The sequence below is a fragment of the Trichosurus vulpecula genome, chromosome 2 (assembly GCF_011100635.1).
Source record: "Trichosurus vulpecula isolate mTriVul1 chromosome 2, mTriVul1.pri, whole genome shotgun sequence".
NCBI lineage: Eukaryota > Metazoa > Chordata > Mammalia > Diprotodontia > Phalangeridae > Trichosurus > Trichosurus vulpecula.
Genome location: NC_050574.1, coordinates 364,403,137 through 364,426,745, shown reverse-complemented (window position 1 = coordinate 364,426,745; position 23,609 = coordinate 364,403,137). Strand labels below are relative to the sequence as shown.

The following is a 23,609-nucleotide window of genomic DNA, read 5'->3' as shown; positions in this document are numbered from 1 at the left end:
TCTGATCTTAGACATATGGTAGCTGCGTGACCCTGAGCAAGTTACTTAACCCTGTTTGCCTCACTTTCCTCATCTGTAAAATGAACAGGAGAAGGAAATGACCAATCACCCCAGTATCTTTGTCAAGAAAACCCCATATGGGGTCATCACAAGTCAAATACAATTGACACTAACATAACAGGGAGTCATTGTTTTCTGCATACAGGTTTTAAGAAATGAGGATTTTTTGGTAGTAAAAGCTTTGCAGACCAGATAAATATTATTGTAGGAGCAGTGTCAACCTCATCTGCCCTAACTCTTTTTTTTTTTCGGGTCCAGACTGGTTGTGACTTCTTGTTCAAGGTCACACAGTGAGTTAGGGGCCAAGCCAGGACTAACTTAACTTCAGACACTGTTGAGTAGCTGACAGTTGCATACTACCAGCAAGCACAATCTGTTACGGACATCAAACAAAGTCAGCTGCCATGCACCTCCACCTGAATGCGTACAAAAGTTAGGGGGCAACAGTATAGTATAACAGATCAATTCTTTTAAGACATCTGGAAGAAGGGCAACTGAAAGAAAGCCCAGTGGGAATCATTCAAGTGAAAGCTAAGAGGAAGGAGAGAAACCTCCATAGTGCTTCCTGTGTGCCAGGCACTGTGCTAAGTGCATTACAGATATCATCTCCTTTGATCCTCACAACAACCCAGCAAGTTAGGTCGCTGTTATTATCCCCATTTTACAGATGAGAATACTGGCAAAATTAGTCATTCAATTTGTCTCCGAACACTGAGAGACTAATTGGCTATCTCTTTAGTAGCTAGCGATTATATAGGGCTTTAAGATTTGCAAAGGACTTTTGCAAATAGTGTCTCATTTTCCCCTCACAACAACCCTTTGAGATAGGTTGCTGTGATTACCTACGTTTTGCAGATGCAAAAACTGAGGCATGTAGAGATTGAGTGCCTTGCTCAGGGTCACACAGCTAGCAAAATCCTGGGCAGCTAGGTGGCACGGTGGGTAGAGCACTTAGGCTGGAGGCAGGGAGACTCTTCTTCCTGAGTTCAAATCCGGCCTCAGACACTTATGAGCTGTGTGACCCTGGGCAAGTCACTTAACCCTGTTTGCTTCAGTTTCCTCATCTGTAAAGTGAGCCAGAGAAGGAAATGGCAAACCACTCCAGTATCTCTCCCAAGAAAACCCCAAGTGGGGTCACAAAGAGTCTGATGTGCCAAAACAACAACAGTAACAGCTTCCCCACTCCAGATGTAGAGTTTGATCCACTGTGCCCCTTCCCTGCCTCCTAAAGCAGCCCTGCTGACTGGTGAAGCCAAAAGGGGAAAAGAGGAAGTTTTAAAAACACCAGCACCACCACCTGGGCTGCTCAAGGATAGGCCACATCCATTAACTCTCTAGGACTGAGCTTCAGAGCCCCCTTTCGGCCCCATGCTCCCACAGGGAAGTCCCGAGCAGATCGGCATTTCCTTTGAATATATTTAATGTTTATGAAATAATGTATATTTATTAAATTCTTTACAATAGCTACAGCTCTTGGTTTTCTCATCCAACGCTCAAAGTTATTTGAGGCCAGCGATTATTTTTTTCCCCGGCCCCTCCAGTATTGCTCCACAGATTGAATTAGGACATCATGTGCCTTTCCTTGAGCATATTTTGGTTGTTTAGTATTGCTAAGTATTTAATGAATGCCCAAGAGAAAACCTGATACATTTCAAAAGGACTGACTTTTCTAAACCTTGACCTTCTTCTTGTCCTTGCCATTCCTACTTTTTAATTAAAAAAAAAGAAATGGGGGCAGCTACGTGGCGTAATGGATAGAACACCAGCCAGGGGCATCAGGAGGACCTGAGTTCCAGTCCAGCTTCAGACACTTAGTAGCTGTGTGACGCTGAGCAAGTCACTGAGCCGCCATTGCTTTCCTCCCCCCACAAAAAAAAAGCACATAAACAATCACATTTAGAGGGAGTTTAGAAGTCCTTTAGATAGTTTGACCTCCTCATCTTGAGCTTGTGGAAACTGAGACTCAGAGAAATAAGTGACTTCCCCAAAGTCTCTCAGGTCATCCATGGCAAAGCCGGTATCTGAACTTAGGTTTTTAGTGTTCTTAGCACTGTAGCACTTTCTTGTTATTTTCTATTGAGATTATATTATTCTTAGATTTTATCCATCTATGAACACAAAAGCCTGGGTGGTCTCATGGGCAGAATGCTGACTTGGAAGTTCCAAGCCTTTTTCCCCCTTTCTTCCCTTTCCTTTTTAGGGTTCTGCTAAGATTTGGCTTTGTGACCTTAGGCAGGAATGTTGGGAGGATTAATAAGGATTTTTGTAATACTTTTTGAGCTCCTCGGAAGAAAGGTGCTAGGTAAATACAAAATATTGGTGTGAAGATGATGTAATGACTTAACAAGATGTCTCATGCCCAGATTGTCTGAGAAAGCCAACAAAGCAGTGGAGTTTTTGATGTTTATGAACCGAGTGGTGGTTGACTGGGCAGTTCATTTTCTTACAGATTTTCATATAGACAGTTCAGGTGCACTGATTATTGGGGTTCTTGGTAAAAATTTCATGGTATTATATAATTATTGTTACAGGACTAGAAAGGGCCTTAGAGGCCATATTGAGTCTAACATCCTCATTTTACAAAGGAGAAAGCTAAAGTTAAGTGACTTACCTAGGGTGTCACAGCTAGTAAGTATCTGAGGTCAGATTTGAATCCAAATGTTTATGATCCCCAAGTGCTCTATTCCCTATGCTTGATTTTGGAGATTATAAATTTTCTCAAATTGGGGGAAGGTAATGAAACTCATCTTGACCACTTAAAAAAAGCCCCATCACAACCCTATTCTGAAATTGATTTGCATAATGCTCTTTTAATAGAATAATGTACAATGAAAACAGTCAAGTACTGTATCCAAAAGGATATATGAAAAATGGTACATTTTGAACCTTTAAAATTAAGGTGTCATAATGGCAATACTTATCTTTGTTATGTACAATCTTGATCAAAATAAATTAGTAATACTATATCTTTTCTTCATGCTGTCTATTTGAAGTAAGAGCATGCATATTATTGTCCTGACTTTATATATGGTATAATTGAGGTGACTTGTCAAGATCACAGTTAATACATAAATTAGGACTTGAGTCCAGAATTCTCATCTTCTAATCCAGGGTTTTCTATTTGTGGTTAGATATACTCACAAACATTTGTATGAGGCATAAAAAGGAAGGTATAGATTTCCAAAGGGTTTTTATTTAACCCTTTCTTAATTAGACTTCTCTAGGACATATGTTTATGGAAAGATAGGACTCCCCAATCAGATTAAAAAATATGCTTAGAACATGACCATAAGTTTTAAAGAAACCAGCTTTTGAAACCACTGTTCTATAAGTTTCTTATGATTTTTTTTTATCATCAGGCACTAAAAATATTACCTTATTAGATTAGCAACACATCAAGTCCAATAATTGCTGTAAATTAATAATTATTTTAGTATAATTTTAAAAATTGGAGCTTTGCCAAAAATAATATTCCCCAGGGGAGGAGGCTGGTTATAAATACCATTTCCTTAGAACATTTCGAGGAACTAAAGTTCTTGGAAAAAATTTTAGCCAGGAGGCTTATGCAAGCAGGCATTGTGGGCCTGATACCATGCATCTCAGACATAAACTTGTTGATTTTTATCAGTAAATTAAGTTCCTGTGAATTTTTCCTTCATTGATCATTCAACCAATCTATTTAGATATTTCTTCTGTATCTTAGAAGCTCAAGGATTGCACAAATAGACAACTTCAGAAAAATTACATTTTATCTATGAAGCATCTTTCCTTCATTTTTAATCTCCACCTTCAGGCCACAAGTTGTCTTCACTTGTGAAAATGACAGTTGTTTTTTGAATTAATATGCTACATTGTCTCATTCTCTTAGCATCTTATGCATGTGTGTGTAAATTATACAGAGTTCCCAGGACTTAAACTGAGCCAAAAAAATACACCCCCCCCCCCCAAAAAAAAAACCCTTGGTTTTTGTATATCTTAAAAGAGATTCTGCTTTTTGCTTGGCTTTCATACTTGAATCTATTGATGTTCAGTTTATCAGATTTAACATAAAAGACCGAGCTGGAGATCAGTTAAGGCATGTGCCTGAACGAGTGAGTTCATCAGCGTTCACCTCCTTGTAGTCTGGTTGCCTAACATAGTATCAGTGGCTGACATGGTATGTTTAGGAAACCAAAATTTTCCCAACTTGTTTATAGGCTATCTCAAAACACACAGGGCACGCGCCTGCGCACATACACACATGAAAGAAAAACAAGAGAGACTTAAATTTGACTCTGACTAGTAGATTTTTAAAGTTTTGGGAACAAGAGGAAAACCAAAAATGTTAGAATGTATATAACATTGCCTCCTATTCCCTTCCCCGAGTATTATTTCTTTATTGCTATTGTAACTCTAAGTAAGTAAATGAGCAAGCTAGGGGAGTAGCTTAAGAGAGACTGTCTTTACTGCCGCTTCCTCACCCCCCCCCCCCCAAACCGTTTTAGGAAGTGCTTTAAAAAAGTAAGTGGATTGAGGCTAATACTTGGCTTGGCTGCTGACTGAGGAAACAATTTGATCCTTAAACAAAACATAGCATCTCACACCTACTCCCACCCCCTCTTGCCCCCCACTCATTTTCTTTATAGTAACCGAGGATAATTGGTTTATGTCTTTGCTGTGATTTTTGGATAGCTCCAAGTTTTAGCCATATGTACTGCTTAATCACAGGCAGGTGGAAAGTTTTATTCTAGAGTTTCAGCAAGAGCAAGTGGCTATTTTTCCTGTGGCCTCTGTTTTGAATGCCCCCTTGCGTGCAATGTAAAAATCTGTAAAATTGTTTTGGTCATCTGAGCCTTGTTTAATTTTCCCTAGACTAGCAACCCAGGACATTTGGATTACATTTTCCTATTCTCAGCTGCTCCTTCCAAGCTTAGAGAAGATCGATCTCACTGACACTTAGCATTGTTTGTTAAAACAAAAACAAGACAACCTCTTGGTTTTTACCCTATGGTTAAATATGTGTCTGAATGTGAAATGTAAAACAGCCTGCCTCCAAAAATCTTAATGATCCCAGTTTGCAAGTACAGAATTTGACCTATCTTCTTCGAGTCATCATAAGGTCACAGATCCATAAATTTAGAGCAGAAAGCAACCTTAAAGACATCAAAGCCAACCTCCTTATTTTACAGATAAAGAAACCTTGTCTGAGAGAGGTTCCATGACTTGTCTAGGGTCACAGAGCTCTTATGTGTCCGAGGTGTCATTTAAACCCATTTCTTCCTGAATCCAGAACAAGCACTCTCTACTATTCCACACTTCTACCTTTTTGCATGTTTGGATTCCACACCTGCATAACTTGGTTGTATTTGAATGCCCTCCTGTTTGGTTTCTGCCAGTTCTTACTTTGTGACAAGAGCTAAGATTTTAAGAAAGGCAGATACTTGGTTTATCTTATTATCTTACTTTCAGATTTATCCATATTTGTAAAGCTCTTAATGTACATCCTATCATTTCACTCCCACAGCAGCCTTACAAGTAGGCCCTTTAGGTATTTTTTTTAAACTCTGTTTTACAGATGACAAGGCTGACACTCCTAGAGGCTAATTAAGTGACTCGTGTCTGATCACACTGTGAGTAAAGTATTCAAAGATGCAAACCCAAGTCTTCTAGACTCTAAGGCCAGCACTTCATCCATTAAGCTACACTGCCTCTTGAAAAGAAAATATCCTTCCTCATTTGTAATGTTAGCCCTGGCTCCTGCCAGAAAGGAAAAAGAGGAGCAAATAACAAAGAAAAATCTTACTCCTCAAAGAACTAAAAAACCTCTCCTAGAATGATTAGGGAATGCAGTGGATAGACAAGGATTATACTGTTAAGCACTCCACTTCCCTTTCTGTGACTGAATGTGGCCTTGCCTGAGTCTCTTTAGTTTTTTCCCCCCAAAATTTGTTGTTTGTCGTCTGTCTCATCTGCGAAAAGGGAAAAAGTCATGTACTGCTGTTTTCTAGCTTAAAAAGCCTTTGGGGATAATAAGAACAACTCACATGTCTCTTCCACTTTAAGCTTTAAAAAATCCTTCCCTCATATGGATAAGGAAATTGTGACTTAACAGAGGCTTTGATTTGTGAGAGATCACACTGCCGATGTCAGCTACGTCTTGAATCTGAGTTCTTCTGATTTCTGGAACTGTAGTCCAGAAGTTTTAAATGTTTTTTTTCTGTCACGGGGAGGGGAAGGGAATCAGCCTTTATGAAATGCCTACTATTCATCAGGTACAGTGCCAAGCTCTATACAGATATTAACTCATTTGGGCCTTACAACAACTCTGTGAGGTGGGTGCTATTATTATCCTCATTTTGTGATTCAGGTAACTGAGGCAGACCTCCAGAGTTTAAATGATTTGCCCAGGGTTACTAGTAAAGTTTTGGGGCTGAATTTGTATTCAGGTCTTCCTGACTCTAGGCTGAATCCTCTAGCCACTGTGCCACCAGCTGCCTCCATGGACCCCTGGGGGAACTGATAAAAACCTAAGGAACCCTTCTCAGAATGTTTGTTGCCTATATTATAATTGAAGGAAATGTTGACTTTCAATTAGAGATTAGTGAAAATATTTTTTTTTTGTCAATCTATTGACAGATTGCAAGTTAAGAACCCTTGTTCTAGTCCAGGGGTGGGGAACCTGTGGCCTCAAGGCCACATGTGGCCCTCTAGGTCCTCAAGTGCAGCCCTCTGACTTAATCTAGACTTCACAGAACAAATCCCCCTAATAAAAGGATTTGTTCTGTAAAACTTGGACCCAATCAAAAGGTTGCACCCAAGGACCCACAAGGTGGCCTCGAGGCTCCAGGTTCCTCACCTCTGATCTAGTCTCTCTTCTGCATTCCCTAAGAATCTTCAACTGAAACTCTAAAAACTACAAAATAACTTCCAAAGCCAGGTCTGGTCACTCCTGTCTTGTTACATCTATCTTGTTACCTAAGTGGTAACCTATGTTATGTGTATTTCTTGTAACCTTTGGTGGATACAGGCATTGACAACATACCTTCAAAACTTTCATTTGGGTTTTTTGTTTATTTCTGTTTCTTTTTTAAGTGAAAGCAGTAGCAGCAGCTACAACTGGTGATTTCATAGACAAAGTAAAGAAACATTCTTCAAAGTCTTAACACTTCCAACTGTTCTACTTTATTGAAAAGTACCATTTGACTAAAAAACTACCATCTTGGGAGAAGACTCTGAAACAAGGTTTTCCCCAAAAAGTCAGCCTGGTCTGTGACTAGAGATTGAGCTCAGTCATTGAGTACGAGGTTGTTAAGTTTGGTTCTTGTGGGTAGGCTTTTCATGCAATATCTCTGTCCAGTGGCAGCCTCATTAAAGAGAAGTAGAGAGATTCCATGCTGCCTTTAAAGAGGTTGACTGCAAGATACACTCACATATACACGCAAATTATTTCCAATTTATCCTTTAGTAATATCTTGTTTGTGCACAGTTGTTTGGATGTTGGTTCTTTCTTTTTTGAATGTAAACTCTCTTTGTATACCCAGCATTAGCACAAGGCCTGGCACATAGTAGGTGCTTAATAACACAGAGTCACTTTCAGTTCCTGATCCTGTTCTGTGAGCTGCCAATCTGATTTCTTTGCAAATTTGAACTGCTAGAAAGGTTTTTGTTGTTTTTTTTTAAAACCGTTATTGTTTTATTGTTTGTGTTTTCTTTTGCAACATGGCTAATACGGAAATATGTTTTGCATGACTTCACATGTATAATCTATATCAAATTGTTTGCCTTCTCAGAGAGGGGAGAGGGCCAGGAGAGAGAGAATTTGAAACTCAAAATTTTAAGAAGTGAGTGTTAAAAATGTTTTTTATGTGTGATTTGGAAATATTTAACAAAATAAATAAAAATAATTTTAAAAATAAGAAACTGTTTTCACTGCACCCAGGAGATACTCTTCTCGGAAGGCCAAGGGTCAGGCCCTTCAAAATATGGCATTTTCTCCCAACAAGTCTACCTGTTTTATTCAATTCCATTTTAGGCTTAGTAGAATATGAATTTTTCAGGTATCATGACAAAATCTTAAATACCTACTTTTTTCCATATGACTCTGATATCATTGTAGTTTGCTGGGACCCACTATTTCAGCACAGGTCACTTCCCTGATCTGCCAAAGGAGTGGGTTTCACTAAGTGATCTTCTAAGGTTTATTTATCACTTTTAGAATAGAGCCTCTACTTTATCTCCTACCTCATCTCTCAATAGGCTGTTTTCACTTTTATTAGGAAAAAGTTCATTTACCTAGTTAAAAAAGCTCTTTCAGAACTTCTGAAGAAGATACAAACCCCAAACTCAGGTGTTTAAAAAAAAGTTACAGAAAAGGGAACCATTTTCTCCATTTCTTAGCCAACTAAGGAACTAGTCAAATTACTGTCCTTAAGAATAGTAATATTTAATTTCTCATCTAGTGCAGCTAGGTGTTGAAGTGGGTAAAGTAGTGGCCTTGGAGTTAGGAAGATTGGAGTTCAAAGCTGGCTTCAGCCTCTTTCTGTGTGACCCTGGACAAGTCACTTAACCGCATTTGCTTCAGTTTCCTCATCTGTAAAATGGACTGGATAAGGAAATGGCAAACCAATCCAGTATCTCTGCCAAGAAAAACCCCAAATGGGGTCATGAAGAGTTGGACCCTACTGAAAAAGGGCAGAACAACAGGTTTCTCATTTAGCAGGACTTTGTAAGTCTGTTTAATTCTCTCACAACTTAAGATTTTGATTCACCATGCTACTTAGTCTCACTTAACAAATGAAGCATGACTTACAGTGTGGTTAAGAGAGAATTTGCAACAGTAGCAAGATTACTGTGCTTGAAGCCTGAAGACAGTTACTAAAACTGGATGACCTTTGGCAAGTCAGATAACTTCTCATCCTCTGGAATTAATAATAATAATAATATCTTTCCCACTTTATCTCAAAGAGTCATGATGAGATTAAATTAATTATTCTGTGTAAGAGCATTGTAAACTATAGAGTGATCAGTCAAGTCATATTATTATAACACTTTGCCACATAATCGACACACAAATGTTGTATTGAATTGCACAATATTCACTAAATGCAAAGTAGGAAGAAATCATGAACTTTCACCTCTTGAGGTTATGCTTAACCTGCTGGGTCATGTAGCTCATTAAAATTTTATCATTAGTAACAAATTATTTTAAAAATTTATTTGTTAACTTAGATATGGAGGTAGCAAGATGTAGTGAAAAAGGGAATCAGGAGATCTGTGTTCTAGGATCTAGTATTTTCCTCTAGCTGTGAGTCATTAAATCTCTCTGACTTAAATTTCCTCATCTGCAAAAACAAGGAAGTTGTATTAATACTAGCCCACATTCTTATAGCACTTTGCCAAGTACTCCTTACAGGAGCCCTATGAGGTAGGTAGTACAGAAGAATTATCTCTTTTATGGATAGGGAAACTGAGGCTCAGAGACTTGCCCAAGTCAGATGCTACCCAATTGTGTCCCTTTGGGCTTCCTGTTTGACTAGGCAATCTTTGAGGCCCTTCCTAACTCTAAAAGTTACAGCAAAACTTAGATTATGCATTTTGAATGTTTTTCCATTCTAGTTCTGATTCCTGATCAGGATTTTTTTTTTTTACTTAGAAAAGAGAAAACTTATTTCACCTTTAAACTTTTGTTCTTGTAGTAGAATTGGTGGGCTGTGAGACACACGAAATTTGGCAGCTGTGCTCCTGTCAAAATGGTCCATCTTGATGCACTGACCTCATCCCTAAAGCTGCTGCTGGTGTAATGATTTTGAGCTGTAACAGACTCAAGTCCTGAAGTAAGGATCTTTTATTCCATCTAACATATTAAATGTGATTCTCTGTTACATACTCCTCCACTTTTTTTGTTTTATCTTTGTTAGAGTAATAACAATGCCATGAATTTTTGCAGCCTCTTTCCCCAAGTAGCCTGGAATGCCATGCAGATATCCTTATATAGCATTGTTATTTGTTTTTTTTTTTTCAGGGTTAAAAGGCACATGATTGTTTTCCTTATTTTAGTATGGGAAAGACAAAACCTTATGAGAATGAAGGGGCTAGCACAGAATCACCTATGGAGGAGAAAAAAATAACAGTCCCCCATTGTTTTCTTTTGTCTCATGATTGTAAATGTCTGGACTCTTCTGTTATCTTCATTACTTTATCAGAACATGAAGAAACTTATGTACAGCGTTTATGAAAGAATTTCTTAATTGCCTTAGTCATTATCATTAATCCCCTACCAGCTATATGCAAGGTGCTAGATGGGCCAAAAAGATAGTGTAGCACAGCAGTTCTCAAAACTTTTCATCTCTTAAAAATTATCGAGGATTCCTTGCCCAAGGAACTTTGGTCTGTTTTACCTATTGATATTTTCCTATTAGAAATTCAGATATCTTAGTATGAAAATTTTGACCTCATAGACTCCTGAAAGGGCCTCCTGACTTCCATTGCAGGATCTCCAGACCACACTTTGTGAACCCCACTGGCATTGCCTGTAGAGAAATGAAGCCTAAGACCTATTGTCTAGTAGACAAATAGGCATTCAAATGTTTATTAATGTTAAGGGGAAGGAGGGGCTTAATCCTTGGATTGATACTCTGCTAGTTTTGGCATTGGACTGATTACATTTGTGCCAGTGGAAAAAGTCACTTCTCTTTTTGGTGAAATAAGGCATTTGTTGTTCAGTCATGTCCAACTCTTCATGACCCCATTTGGGGTTTTTTTGTCTGAGTTCGTATTTGAACTCCAGTCTTCTTGACTCTAGGCCCAGCACTTTATTGTGCCATCTAGCCAAATCCTATATCCCTAGAAGATCACCAGAGTACTGAAGAAGCAATAGGCTAATGAGGAAAGGTGTTTAAGTATAGTGATCATGGGGTTGAACTGGATTTTCCCTTCGGCTCATCTTCCAGGTGCCATCTGAAACTTACCTTGATAAAGGTAGTTCTGTGGAATCCAAACTTCCTCGTGGGCATTTATTAAATCTAAATAACAGCAATGTTTCATATGGTTCCTCTTTTACAGAATACTGTTCCATGCCCCAGGGCTTTTCACCTGGTACTTTCATAACCTTTACTCAATATTATTATTTTGTGGGAGTGTAGATGGGGATTGGCTCCTACTTAAGTATGATACTACACACCTGCTGGTCCAATGCAAAATTTACAGTGTCCTGTTTGCTATTTGAGCCTGTTTTTATTTTTACAGTCAGTACAACCTGCCTTCTGATAGCAACAGAGGTTTAAATGACTGACCCCCAAAGTGAAGTCTAGCAGAATGACTACCTCCAGATTCTTGCTTCCAGAAATATCCTCACCCATGTATGCGAAGGAGCTCCCTTCATGGGTCATGAAGCCCAATGGTAGCTTAAGTGGTAACTGTTTCCCTCTGTACATGCTTTAGAGCTGTATGTTGTCTTCCTTTGGTGCTGCATGGAAGCCATGTTGAAAGCAGGGAAGTTGTTAGAAGGATTTCTTTGGGAAAGGAGCATCCTGGGAAAGTGAGCAAGGGGAGGGCAACAGGAGGCGTTGGGTTGGAGTACCTAAGAGAGTGGCTGTTGTCACTTGAGAGGCTTTAAGTGAATGTATGAAGTTCTGTTCAGCAAACATTTTATTAAATACTGTTGATGTTTCTCTCATACATGCTGGGGAAGACACAAATGTAAAACACAGTATCTACTCTTTCAGAGTGTTTTGTCTTTTTTTTTTCCTTCCTTATTTTGTTGTTATTGTTCACTTGTTTTCAGTCATGTCTGACTCTTCATGACCCCATTTTGAGTTTTCTTGGCAAAGACACTGAAGTTTGTCATTTCCTTCTCCAATTCATTTTACAGAATTGGAAACTGAGATAAGTAAGGATTAAGTGACTTTCAGAGTTACACAGCTAGGAAGTGTCCGAGGCCAGATCTGAACTCAGGAAGATGAGTCTTCCTGACTCCAGGCTCCGCACTCTATCTGCTGCATCACTTTTCTCATTTAGCTACGTATTTTTACATCTTCCATACTGTCTTGTTTTGCTTTTAGTCTCATAAACCAAATGTCTTCCAACTTCCTTCATTGTTACTAAGTCACAGAGGACCTTAAGACTTAATCATTTTCTCCTTCAATATCTTTTTGTGGCTGACCAATTGAGTGGCAGGAAATTTAAAGACTAGGACTTCTATTCATCTGTTAATATCCTGGACAATTTAAGCAGGAACAAAAGGTGGGCAGAAATTTCAGGATTATCACTTAGTGTTCAAATGCATGCTTAATCAAAGCTTCCCAGGGTTGCCTGGGAAATAAAGTACTCTTTTTTCTAAGCATTTATTTATTCATTCACAGGACGTTTTGAAGTGCCCTGTATTTACAGAGTACTGAGTGAGACACAAGGAATAAATAGAATTTAGATAAAATGTGGTCTGTGTGTCTTCCACGGGCCTTAGTTTTCTCATCTGTGTAATAAGGGGTTTGAACCAGATGTCTTGTAAGTTACCATCTAGTTCTAAATCTACAATCCTGTAATCTTAGTTTACTCTAGTATGGGGTTAAGACACAAGCATCACTGTGAGGAACAGACAGTATTTGCATGATAACTGTATTCGAGAGTTGCAAAATAAAGTACTTTGAAGGGGAAGGATGCTTCTGACTTTGGGCAGGGAATCAGGGAGGGCTTCATGGAGGAGATAGTACTTGAGCTGAGATGTATAGGATTTCAACCAAGAGGGAAAGGAACACTATTCTAGACATAGGGAACAAACAGTGTGAGCAAAACGTGGAGATGTGAAAGCACAAGATAGAGAATGGTCCACTTTGGTGAAGTGGAGAGTGTATGGAAGAACGTGATATGGAGTAAGACTGGGAAGGTAGGGTGCTGGATTGTAAATGGGCTTGGCATACTAGAAAAAGGAGCTTAAATTTTACTCAGTAGAAAGTATAGTGCCACTAAAGAAACTGCCAGATTTCTGCGTAAAGAAAATAATTTTAGCAGTGGTGTGAAAGGAGAATGTGGAAAGACCATATAGGAGGTTGTTGTTAAGTCGTTTTTCAGTAGTGTCCATGACCCCATTGGGGTTTTCTTGGCAGAGATACTGAAGTGGTTTGCCATTTCCTTTTCCAGCTCATTTTACAGATGAAGAACTGAGACTAACAGGGTTAAGTTGACTTGCCCAAGGTTACACAACTAGTTAGTGTCTGAAGCCAGATATGAACTCTGGAAGATGAATCTTCCCGATTCTAAGCCCAGCGCTCTATCCACTGCGCCACCTAGCTTTGGGCTATTGCAGTTAGCCCAGGTAGGTGGCATTGAGGGTCTTTTCAAGACTCACAGAAGTGGGAACAAAGAGGAAGGGGATTCAGAGGGGATATGCTGAAGAGATGGAATTGGCAGGACTTGGTAGTTGTTAGATATGAAAAATGAGGAAGAGGTAAGAGTCAGAGATAATCCTAAACATTTAAATATGGGAGACTAGGTGAATGGTGGTGCCATAGACAGAAATAGCCAAGTTAGGAGAGGCCACAGTTTTGGGAGAAAGGTGGTGATTTCAGTTTTTGATAAGTTACTTCAGAGGAGCTTGGTATGATAAGACAAAGTAAAACAGCATAATAATTAGTTGCTACTTCATAGATTAGGCTGTGCCATAGGTCAGATCACATCAACAAAGCATAATAACTACACACAATAAAAACTGAATATAAACTCACTCATTATAGAACATACTAACCTGTATAAGTCTTAGACTTCTTGTACCAGAATATTTCCACTATTCTGACATTTTCATACTCTCTGTTTTTTTCTTTAGACTAAGCTCTCATCATTTTGGTAGAATTCAGTGGGTAAGGGAACAAATGACAATTGTGAAAACTGGACTGGAGGGAGAGGGGTGGGGTGTCAGGAGACGGATTCTAGATCTATCTTTGCTGTTAATTAACTATATGGGCTTGGAAAATTTATTTCTTTTTATAGTTTTCCAAAAGATATTGTATGAGATGATCTCTAAATTCTGTTCTCAGTGTAACATTCTGTGAGTCTGTAAATATCCCCAGCCATCTATGTCTGTTTGTGTACATCCCCCAAATGTACCTGGGTTGGATGGCATGGAATAGTCCATATGACTTATGTCCATAGAGTAACTCATTATCAAGGTATAATGTAGATGATTGAACGTGTGTTCAGACTGCTTTTGGTGACTAGGTATTTGTTAATGTTTCTCCAGAACTGATAATTTAGTTGTTGGGCTTAAGTGGTTGCTATGGATAGCTTTCCAAACGAGGCTAGGGTGGTGATTGCCATGTGCCTAAATGCCCTTAAGGAAAGAGTATTTAGCACCCTCCCTCAAACCAAATAAGGGTGATATTGCCCTAGTTTCCATCTCTACTCACACCTGAGGAGCTCACCACATCCTTCTAACCTTATAACACATTGTTTTATGTTAGTAGCCTCTGGTATTCAAGCTGAAACCAATAGTTACTCTAAATATGGGAAACCAAGCATTTAAAGGCCTTGTATGTCCATGCATACAGGTGCTCTGATGAGTATGTGTAGGATGGGCTCCTCTACATCTCCTTCCTAATTCCAATATCCAGTAGTGTTCTTAAGGGATTATTTCCTTTATGATTCATATTGTTCTGAACTGAACAAGACATAAGGGTATGAAGATGGTTAGGGAGGGAAAAGAGGGTTATTAATTTGCTATTCCCTGCTCTGGGTTTCAGAATTTAAACAGCTACTATCATCAACTCAGTACCTACAGATGTGTTAATGATCAATGCATGGAATAAAGAGGTAAGTAACACTTATGAGCTTAAGCTTAAGAGAAAAAAGGGCTTTTAGAGAGAATCTAGGCCAGTCCTCACCTTTTAAACTGGAGAAAACTGAGGCTTAAAGAATGGTGGCTTCCCTAAGGGCACAAAGCTAGTAAGTCGCAGAGACAGGATTCAGAAACTGCCTCCTTCACTACCTGCAAATCCAGGGCTCTTCCCCATACATCACCCTGTCTTCCCTAGCATTCAAGGACAAGTGAGTGGTCTTTCTCACTGTGCCTTTATGCACCCAGAATTTCCCAACGATAGTAAAACTGGCTTGTTCTTTTCTTCAGAGTTCCTTTTAGAGTATCATTGTGATCGAGAGAAAGAAGGGTGCCTGATTTTATGAGCTTTTTATTAGTTCTGTATCTTTCTGCTACTCCCCCAGATTCTATTTCTCAGTTGAACTCAGAGACTGTTTTCAGGCTAGAGAAAGAGCCCATCATTCATTTAGCCTGTGCATGGATGATAGATTTACCAGAAGCCCCAGAGTCTGAACTTCAGGGGCTGACTTCATTCTTGATGATAGTGCAGGGGGGCGTAGTATGCTAGGGTTATGTAAAAACATTGTCCTGTGCCATCCCATTTAAAAAAATTTTTCTCCATAGGCTAATTTTGAGTTCTCTTTTTCACTTAGAAGTATAAAAAATTTACACTTCTATGTTCTCTGTAACACACCAGTTCATTTCAGTAGGAAAATTACTCACTAATCGCCTGACCATCCAATGATTACAGACTAGCTCAAATAAATTATAGTAAATACAGAAGCAGCCCCACAATATTTGCTGAAATACTTAGGGTGCTAATCACCTGTTATTAGTACCTTTTCATATTTAAAGCTTTTGTCAGATACAACTGGAGAAACTAAGGATACACTTTAACTTGGTAGTTACATCACAGTAGTTTAAAACCTATGAGGTTTTTGTTTTGTTTCAGGAGTAGAAGGGAAGAAAAAAGTAAAAACTTATTCCTTGTGTCAAGCTTCTAAAATAGGTCGGAGATCTACCATTCAGAATCATGGTTCCTCTCCAGTACTTTTAATTAGTGTGACACCTTCCTTCCTCCCTCTCCCTCTCAAAGGGTCTTGGGAATCTCACTGCCAACATTTGGAGTTACTGACATTGTTATGATATCTGTGTTGCAGAAGGTACCCAAAAAGCAGAGTAATTTTGTCCTCCTTTCCTCATTTTCATTTTTTCATATCAATGCATGTTTGGTACTGAAGGTACTTGGGGGAAGAGGGGACAAAATCCCAGAAGCCTTTTGAGGAGTTGTATCTGATGTGAATTTCTGGTTGAGTGAAAATTCAGAAGGGCTGGTTTGTGTTTTCATATTGGCTGTTACTATAGAATCAATCACAACATTTGGAAAATAATACAAAAATGCCGGTACTCAGCAGGCAAGGGCTGTGTCCCTTCACTAACAGTGTAAAGGGGTGGGGTAGAGTTACATTAGCTTTATCAAGTTGATATACATTCATTAGCCTTGAAAGTTATAAACACATCAATTTTAAAATTAACTCTTTCTAACACATAGATTTCCTGAGAATTAGGAATTGATTATCCATCCTAGAAGAATACAAATTTAGGAAGAATTTACGTTTGAAATAGGGGTGCCACTTAAGGTGCTTTACACTATGATTTAAAAATAATAAACTGGAAGAAAAAAGGCTGTAGAATGCTGAAGTGTGTGTATATATGTGTGTTTTTTTGGAGGGGAGGACATGAAGGACAAATCAATGCTTTTACTCTCTTTTAAAAAATCCAGATATGGGAAATACAGCTGTAAAGAGCTTTGATAGAGGTTATGTTTTCAACAGGCTAGCTGTAGCTTATGATACAGATGGTACTTTGGGTATAGCTGAAACAGTAATTAATGGTTTCTGTTTCCCTTCTATATTAGATTCAAAAGAACAGAATAACCTTTTGCCTAAGGCAGGGATTTTTTCCTCTTCCAATTACAGCCTATACCAAATAAACAACTTTGTTACTGCATATTCAGTATTTCTTCACAATGGCCTGGGTGTTGGCCTTTTTTTTCTCTTCATATTATTGTAGGCTTCTCTAAGCTTAAAATAATAGTTCTAAGGAAACTTACTTATCAGTACTAACTTGCAGGTCCCTTAACCTGTTTTCAACCTGAATGAAAAATAAATTTTCTCTTGGGGTGCTAGAAACAAGAGCCTCTAATTGCTCTACAGTAGTGAATTGGTAAAATTCTACTAATTGAGACAAAAGTGGAAGATGTTATTTTCCTCATGAATTTATAAGAATTTGATAACAGGAGAGAATAGTAATATGCAAGCATGACCCAAATTTGGAGGGTATAAAAAATTTTACAGATGTTAAATCTCCTACTGTCTGTTTTGTCTTTTCATTTAAAATTTAAATCTTGAATTAAAAAAAAAACAACCAAAAAAAAAAGACCCCGAACCTGACCATTATGTTATTATAACTGCCCTGTTTAGTCGTTAGCTCCAGTAAATGAGGTGGGAGTGTTCACATGCAGAGGTATCTTTTAAAACTTAGTTATGGTTATTCACGTGTCAGTAAGCTATGCCTGTGAAACACTTAGTCTCCACTATACATACTATAAAACACAGGGGTGAGTTTTAAGAGGAAATAGTTCTGTCACAGTAGATTTAATTTTTATGTCTTCTAATATATGTTTAGTCCAAGTACAGCATAACCAAAAAAGCATATAACTATTTCATTCCAACTACAATATAGCAGCTAATCTGGTTTCTCAACTTGGAAGAACTGTATACTTGTCATTAGAAAAAAAATATCTGCCGAGTTTAATTTTGGGAAAAGAAGCCAAGTATCTTACACATTTTTATCAAGCTTGCTGACTGTGTTTTCTTATACCATCAGAATTAATTTATAGCATTAGCTCCTTCTAGATTTAGATGTCCAAAAACCCAACAACTCTACTGAATAACAAAATAGTTTTTGTAGACATATCCTATCAAGAAAGCAGTTTTCTACAGAGCACACTTGATCCAAAACATCATCTTAGGGTGAATAGATTTAGTACATTTACCCAGTGACCAGAGTTAAAGCAAAAACAGTTAGAACTCAGAGCTCTGGCAGTTACTTCCTCTTTCCACATTGACATTTGCATGCTCGATTCAGAAAGGAGAAGTATACTATAGATAAATGCAGGCTAGTTAAATAGTGAGCGTCCCATTCTAAGTCTTAAATTGGTTTTACTTTCAAGCCGGGCACATGATAATTCAAGCTGGGCATGTTCTTAATATTTCACACAAAATTTGCAGTTAAATCACTAAATCAGTAAGCAGTCTACCGATGGCATATGTGCCTTTTGTCACCCAACCACAGAGATACAAATGCAGGCGCTAGTGGGTGTTTTACAATTCGTTTTTACTTTTTCTCAAAGCTGCTTAAATATAGGCAGTACTCCATGTGCACTCACTTGGAAAGTGTGTGTAATGCCTAACTTTTCCCCCCTTCTTAACATTTAAAATCAAAATGCCTCATCTGTTTTCTTCTGCAGCTCGTGTTTAAGTTAGGATAAGTTGAGAACGGTTTTCTACAAGGGTTAATTGAACACACTTTGTGAAACCTGTTTACAGGCTGTAATTCCGAGAGCATGTTAAAAGAAAGAAAGGGAGAGAACAGACCTATCTACACTAGCTCAGTGCTCTTTCTGACAGAAGGGCTCCTTGTTTTCTTAAGAGGAAAAGAAAGGACAGCTTTCTCTCTCTTACCTCAGATGTATCTGCTGAGGAATCCCATGATTTAGCCCCTGCCTCTTAGTGCTGAGTCCTCTCAGACATCAGAGATGCGAGCATTCCAGGACTTGTACTAAACAATGAGAGATAGGCTCTTTGCATGCCCCAAGCCTATGGAGCATTACGTCATGGCATTACCATATAAGGAACTCTGTGTTGTGCAGACTCGTCGTGTCTGACTAGTGTACTTTAGTGATAGCCAGAACTGAGAAAGCTTATTAATGGGTTCTGGCTCCCGCTGACGGTCAGGACTGTGTGAAGTATTTCATTTGTCTATCCAGTTCACTGGGAGAAGAATGTACGGAAGGCCAAGCTGTACCAGTTCCTTCTTGTTATTGATAATAAAACATTGAGAGCCATTAGCTGATTAGTTTTTAATAACACCCCCTACCTTGGTTCCCTAGCTGAAAGCCGGGAAGGTTTTTGTGAATAGTCTTAGGGGGTTGGAAGGAGGGATGGGGAAGAAGAGATAGGGTTGAGGAGAACAGCCTCTGAAGGTGATTTCAGACGTCAGGGAAAAAAAATCTCTTTGTAAAGAGTTGGGGTCCTCAGAGGATAGTATTTTATTTCCTGATGATGTAACTACCAAACAATTCCTCAAGTGATGATGGGAAGGCCAGATGAAATTTTATTTTTTTTTAATTTTTTTCCCCCCAAATGAACCTTTCCTTTCTGAGTATGCCCCTTCCCAATTTCTGCATGTCCTTATTTTAGTTAATTCAGTTAGAAGTGATCAGTTTCCAGAGAAATGTTTTTAGGGAAAATAAATGCTTTGTTTTATGTTCACAGGGGAAACCATAAAAGTAGAATTTAGCTTAAGAACCATCTTCTTTCTTATTCCTTCCATTCTGCATGTACAGTCTCTTAACACCTCTCCCCCACCCCTCTACCCCCTGCCCTGTTACTACAATGACAACAACAAAGCTGCTTTCCCCAAACAAGAAGAAACTAAAAATGGGTGAAGTCTGTAACCTTCTAGTGTGGGAGGAAGTTTGCGCATATAAATCCTGTGTAGGGTTAATGAGATTTATCCTCCTAATTCCTGTGCACATTGAGAATTAACTTCTGAAGTCAGGGTCCTCACCGAATTGTACAGTTCTGCTAAATAAATTATAGATGGGGTTGCTTTATTTGCAGGCTTCAGATGAATTGAATGGTTTTAATAGCTTAAATCTATTTAGAAGCTCTTTAAAAATTGCATTAAAATAGGATTGCTTCCTAATATGATGTACATATGTCTATAGAATTATTGTTTCCATATGTTTAGCCAATAAAAGTAATGAAAATAGTGTGCTTTTTGTCATGTGTTGAAGTTTTAGAAGAATAGATAGGAGAGAGGTTTAGAATAAAGATGTAGAGTAGAAATTGTGTACTACATTTGCCTTGATTGTTTATTGTGGGCTTGGTTTAGCTGTTTCTCCACTAGGTATCAAATCACTGGGTACCATCAAGACAGAATTTATACTGACTTCTTCCATCATTTGATTTTTTAATAGATTTGTTTGCTTGACTGGGAGAGATGACCAGCTATATACCCGTTAGCTAGGCTTAAAGCTTCATCTGCGGACATCTTTCCATCAGTTTTTTAGAGGTTTGCATAGCGTTGCTCAATCGTCAGTGAGCATTTCTATACTCTGAATTCATGAAGCACTTACTTTATAGTTATTTTATTAGTGAACTCCCCTTCATGCCCCAAGTGGATTGAGAAACCTTCAGGAGGCTTTTAAGCCATATCATTCAAGATGGGATATAGTCACTGTTATGAGCATTATATGAGGCATAAGCTATTTTGGCAGAAACTCAGCCCCAGACTGATTAGAGTTTCTAGTTAAAGGTACTCATGTGGTATTCTGTACTTTGAGTTTGCCTTTGACTTAAATACAAGTGGTGTTGAATATTTACCAATCTGACTCTGCCATTAGTATTGTTTTTTATTTTTGTATAAATGCTTTGTGTTATTTATAATTCATTCTTTTATATATGTATATGTATGTGTGTATAAGTTCACATATAAAATAGATTGGGCTTCTGTTTTTCACTCCACTTTACATATGGCAGAATCATGTTGCCCAAAGTCCCCATGTTATATATGTTGAAATCAGAAGTGCAGAGAAGTTAACTAGGTGAAAGATCTGTATTAAGGTACTAGGGGGTGGGGGAAGAGTGAGGTGGGGAGACTGGGATTAATATTTGGTCCCTTTCTAGGATACTACATTGTTTATGTTCTAGGCTGAACCTGACTTGATGGCACCCAGGAGTAAGGTCGTAGCACATGATTTGTCTGTAAAGGAAATGATGGATATGTCCTGCCTTGGACTGACTTTTGGCTAATTAGTTCAGTGACTAGGTTAAGGTGTGGTGCTAAGAAAGCTATTTGGCTAATTAATGCATTCCTCAATTAATTTACCTTCATAGCCGTATATCACCACCCCAAGTCCAACCAGCCATCTTACAAGATGGCTTACATCTTACAGCTCATTAGAGTACAACAGGCAAAGTAATGAGTAGGATTCAGTACAAATGCATTCATTCTCCTTATGAGGTATGTGCAACAGTTCTTTTGTTCATTGTAGAATTGGGTATCATTCATTCTAAACGTGACTATTTATTCTTAATTTGACCATATGGAGAGACGTCATGGCAAAGGGGATAGAGTGTTGGAATTGACTTCTGGAAGACATGGTAGCTGTATGGCCTTGAGCAAATCATTTAAACCTCCAAGCCTCAGCTTCCTTATCTGTAAAGTGGATATAATAATACCTGTTTGTGGTTGTTGTTTAGTTGTTTCAGTCAGGTCTCACTCTTCATGACCCCATTTGGGGTTTTCTTGGCAAAGATATTGTAGTGCTTTGCCATTTCCTTCTCCAGCTCATTTGACATATGAGGAAACTGAGGCAAACAGGGTTAAGTGATTTGCCCAGGATTGCACAGCTAGTAAGTGTCTGAGGCCAGATTTGAACTCAGGAAAATGAGTCATCTTGACTCCAGGATCTGTGCTCTATCAACTGTGCCACATAGCTGTCATATAATTAATACCTATAGTCCTTCACAAAGTTATTATAAGGCATGAAATATGTGTCCAGTTTTGCTTTACAAAGTTTTCAAGCACTATGTAAATATGTTATTACTGTGTAAGAAATCTATTACAACTTATATGTGAATTATGTTATTTATTTCGCAGTCAACTCTGTTCTATAGAAATATTTTTCATTTTCTAGCCTTTTTTCCTACTACTTCCATTATGCAGATTTAAAGTAGAATTACTGAGACTCAGGTATTGCCTAGGGGGAGGGGGAATCTGCACTCCTAAGACCTGTTCTCTCTGCTGTAAGACTGACTATTTTTATACACAGGAAGTTACAGTACATCTTAAAATTTAAATCCTCTGTACATTTAGTCTTCCAAAGACTCTTTACTTGGTCTTGTTTAGCCACAAAAACTTTGATATTTTTATCTAGGATGAGTACTGAAGAAATTTTTCTTCCTGACTAAATGCTTTCTAATATGTGGAAGGTAATATATGAGATAGTGCTAAGAAATATTATTAGTTCTATACCAGTGTTACAAGTGTTAGCATTAGAAATATAATAATAATTGTGGTTTAACTATTTTTAAATGCCCTGGGCATGCAGTAGGCACCCCAGATTATTAACAACAGCTCTCCTAAATTATTTTTACAAAATGACTTCAGTATTCACAATGACTATTACAATATAAATAAAGTTAATGTTGAGAGGCACAGTCATCATGAGTGCTGTAGTATTACAGTTAACAGAAAAGAGGTATGTCATTAACATTCAATAAACTGTTTTCAGGTAATATTCTCTGAGGTGGGTTTTATTTGGATGTGTATTGGGAAGTATCTGTGTTAAAATATGTCAAAAATGTCTCAATCTCTTTTATATTTTTTTAAAGAAAGTAACTGTTCTTCCTTTCCCTCTTTTTACAAGCTTCATTTCCCATTTTTTAATATTAGTTGTTTATATTTCATCACTAACTTGGGACCATCTTCAGGCATTCGGTTGAGTCCAACAAAACTTAGATCAACCAAGCCTTCTTCATAGCTTGCTTAGTCTTTTGTTGCCCATTCTTTTGGGGGGAGCTCATAGGTAAAGTCCCTGCTTTGCTGTAGTCCTGAAGAATGCTCATTCTAAACTTAGAGCTTTCTTCACCATTTGGCTGAACCAGTATGAAAGCACTAACAAAAAACTTAGGTTTTATGTTTCTGTGGAGGAGCATCTTAAGAGTAAAATGTGGAGGACAGAGTGGGACAGGAGGAAAGGGGTACGGGGGCTCCACAATTTTGTGTTGCATTAAATTCCCAGTTCATAGTTGGTGTTGGCCAGAGCGTGACCCTTTAGTGTTAATTTATTCTGCACCACAGTACTCTCTCACATGTGTAACCCTCTTGCAAAGCAGCTGTGCCCCCATACATTAGCCAAGCCTGAAGTTGCCTGTTTCCATTTGTTTCTGCTCTACTGCCCCACAGTTCAGTAAGGGAAGGCAGAAGGTGATTTTTGAACACCGAGTGGAACACAGAACTGGGTGCCAAAAAGGAAGTCCGGGAGGGAAAGTCTTCACTGGATAATGAAACCAACAAAAATAAAACCTGTAAAACTGTCCCTCTATCCCATATGCTACCTGCCCTCCTGTGTGTGTGTGTGTGTGTGTGTGTGTGTGTGTGTGTGTGTGTGTGTAACATATATGCAAATATGTTTTTATATATAATATATAATGCAAAATATACAGCAAGTCTATATACTCTAAGACAAAGAATCTCAAACTTGAGATGCTTTTAACCACAGCATTTAACTGAATGACTTTGAACTTTGCCTCCCATATCTATGACTTATATATCTGTTTCTCCTCCCTTGTATATGTTGCTTTTCATTGTTCACTCTCCTTCTTCTTCTGCTTTTTACAGAGCATTGAGTAAGGGCATATAGCAGAAAGACTTTGGAGTCAAAAGGACTTAGGTGCTAATCCCCACCATGTCA

General features: G+C 38.3%; 2 protein-coding genes across 2 annotated transcripts in view; one reads left to right on the top strand and one right to left on the bottom strand.

Moving 5' to 3' along the window:
* FILIP1L (filamin A interacting protein 1 like) overlaps positions 1 to 18,694 on the bottom strand; it is a 36,447-nt gene extending 17,753 nt beyond the window's left edge. Inside the window, exon 1 of the mRNA XM_036744977.1 lies at positions 18,589 to 18,694. The gene's annotated coding sequence lies outside the window, so the exon portion shown is untranslated. The remainder of the gene's footprint in view (positions 1 to 18,588) is intronic.
* The window catches only part of CMSS1 (cms1 ribosomal small subunit homolog), a 434,878-nt gene that overhangs the window by 49,447 nt on the left and 361,822 nt on the right, over positions 1 to 23,609 (top strand). The gene's annotated exons all lie outside the window — the stretch shown is intronic.